Genomic DNA, 2,663 nt, shown 5'->3' on the forward strand with positions numbered 1-2,663 from the left:
TCACTCTCACTCTCTCCCCTCACAAGAGGTGCGCAAAATCCGGATAAATATCCGGACAATCGGATAATCCTCAACAAGACATTATCCGAATTCAGACTCTTAACTCTCTTTCCCAACTGGTTTGCCGAAGTGGGTGTACCCATTAGTTGAAGTAGTGCTGCCGCGTGTGTCAAAGTGGGTCTGCGGGTGGTTGGCGGGTGCTCTGGGGTGGTCTGCTTCTTCTTTCCTATCAAACATCTATCACCCTTATCTCCCCTTCTTCTTTTTTATGTTTGTTACTCTCTTGTAACACCTGTAATCATTTGGCGCTCATATGACATTATGCAGTTGCGAGCGCCGTAAAACCTCTACTAAAACAAAAACAAAAGTGGTTCTAACCCATTTTGCCGAATCGGTTCATAACAGATTATTTACAGAAGAGGTGCACTAACATATTATTATCCGGATTTTGCTAAAGCGACACATTGCCCAGCCCTACCCCTCACCGACCACCACCATATCGACTGCCACTGAGCAAGCCCGTCCGTCCGTCCGCCTCAGACTCTATGTACATTTATGTTGTTACTGTGTGCAGGGAAGGAGTTGGAGTTTTTCTTGATATTTCCTTTGGATTTGGAATGATCTCTAAATTTTTTCCTGTGTTCAGAATGTTGTAGAATCTTCAGTTCTTCCTGGGTATTGGAGCTACTCCGCGTAAATAAACAAAAACAAAAAAAACAACAACCAGAAAACAAAACAAACAAACAAAAACAACAACAACAAAACCCAACATCGAACTAACAAAACACCAGTTTTAGCTGTTCTGCTTAACGTCTACGTACATAAAATGTGAAAAACGCCTCTTTCACACTTCTAGATATTGAGCTTTTGATGATGATTTAATTTCTGAGAGATGGTTGTCCAGTTTGGGCGCAAGCTAAGGGGTAATATAGCGGTACCTTGTGCCTCTGTGCTCGTCTGTGTGTCGCTGGAGTCGGGTTCTGAGGGTGTCTACCTGTGGGCGATGGTCAGTTGTGGAAAACGACTGGCTGTTTGTAGATTCTAGGTGTGAGAGAACAATGCTTTGTGTCGTGTTGTATATTCTTAAATGTTGGTTTGTGTAGATTTACTGGTAAAGAGATATTGGAACTCCCGTGTCAGTGTGTGAATCTTGTGCCTGTGTTATTTCTGTAATCGAAATGCTGGGTTTGTAGTCGGAAGATAGATTTTGAGTTCGTTTCGCAAATATGCAGGAGCGGGTATCGTAAACATCTATCCTCCTTATCTCCCCTTCTTCTTTTTTTATGTTAGTTTCTCTCTTGTAACAGCTCTAATCTTCTGGAGCTTATATGACCTTATGCAGTTGTGAGTTGCGAGCGCCGTAAAACCTCTAGATTTACGAAAACTAACAAACTTGCAGTTGTATTAAGCCACAATATGAGGGCACCTCATGGGTTTAACAGGTTGCTCAGCTGAATGTCCCGGGCGGACGCAAGTGATTATAGAATAAATTAATGTACAAGCCCGTCTAGCAATATAGCTGTTTAGAAGTCATATGAGCTTGCTGATGGAAGCGTTCCGATAAATCGCTATAGAATACCACTTTTAACTTTACCGAGGCCATGACCTTGGCCATATTAACCACGTATAAACATGCTGCTGTTTTCATGAGAGAGGGCTTTATACAATAATGTATCGCACACTATGCATCGTTGTCTCTATCTGGTATCTGGTCATTTTCATGTGTTCTGCGCTGGACAAGAGACCGTTACGGTAGCTCGTGAAAACGTACACCAGTGAGCCCATAGCCACGGTCTAGATGACCAGTGTCTGTAATGTAACGGTTATTATTTTAGTAGAGGTTATACGGCGCTCGCAACTGCATAAGGTCATATGAGCGCCAGAAGATCAGAGGTGTTACAAGAGAGTAACTTTACTTTAACAAACATAAAAAAGAAAAAGGGGAGATAAGGACGATAGATGTTTGGTACGAGAGAAGAAGCAAACCACACCAGAGCACCCGCCAACCAGCCACTGTGGCGGTTAGGTACTTCGCTGTCGCACACAGGAGGCCCAGGTTTGATTCGTGAGAGGGGAGCAATTTTTCTCCAGTAACTCAGTCTTTCTGCTTGGATGCTGTGTCCGTCTAAGTCTGGTTGGTCCTGACAGGCAGGGTCGGATACCTATCTCCTCAATGATCTAAATTTTGTCTATGGGGGTGTAAAATCACATCCAAATTATAAGTCTCAATGAGAGATGAAAGTCGTGAGAACAAAGATAGGAAAGCAATATTTATCTTTGTGATATAATACGTTTTCCTCGAAAATATGGAATTTTGCACTTTTGCAAAATCCATAATCAGTTGGTGTTTTTACATAATAATGGATTCCATTTTTTTGGACTCATATGTTTCTAGTTTTCGAGTTTCGGGACTCAGACAAAAAATATCAGCCTGAAATATTGGGCAACGGACGGGAACAAATCCAATAAGGCAAATCGATCATTCCTGAAGCGACGCTGGCGAACAAGGGGTATTAGCTTAATTTGCTTCTGACCCCGACGGAGTGTTTTTGGTGGGATTTCCTTTGTGATTTTTTCATTTCTTTTTCATTTTCATTTTGTTCTCTTTTTTTTTTTGGGGGGGGGCGTCTTTTTGTTGTCGGGTTTTTTTTTTTTTTTTTTTA

The 2,663-nt window shown here is 41.9% G+C and overlaps 1 protein-coding gene and 1 long non-coding RNA gene across 8 annotated transcripts in view; both read left to right on the plus strand.

The window, feature by feature from the left end:
* The window catches only part of LOC101860885 (phosphatidylinositol 3,4,5-trisphosphate 5-phosphatase 2A), a 104,826-nt gene that overhangs the window by 65,268 nt on the left and 36,895 nt on the right, over positions 1 to 2,663 (plus strand). Inside the window, exon 1 of one of the 7 annotated variants that reach the window (XM_005096044.3) lies at positions 491 to 675. The exons of the other annotated variants lie outside the window; for them this stretch is intronic. The gene's annotated coding sequence lies outside the window, so the exon portion shown is untranslated. Of the gene's footprint in view, positions 1 to 490; positions 676 to 2,663 lie in introns of those variants that run through there. 7 annotated transcript variants of the gene reach the window in all.
* Positions 669 to 2,663, plus strand: part of LOC118477518 — a 2,988-nt gene continuing 993 nt past the window's right edge. Inside the window, exon 1 of the long non-coding RNA XR_004858431.1 lies at positions 669 to 1,045. This is a non-coding gene — a long non-coding RNA (uncharacterized LOC118477518). The remainder of the gene's footprint in view (positions 1,046 to 2,663) is intronic.

This window comes from Aplysia californica, unplaced genomic scaffold, assembly GCF_000002075.1.
Source record: "Aplysia californica isolate F4 #8 unplaced genomic scaffold, AplCal3.0 scaffold00120, whole genome shotgun sequence".
In the NCBI taxonomy this organism is placed as follows: Eukaryota; Metazoa; Mollusca; class Gastropoda; order Aplysiida; family Aplysiidae; genus Aplysia; species Aplysia californica.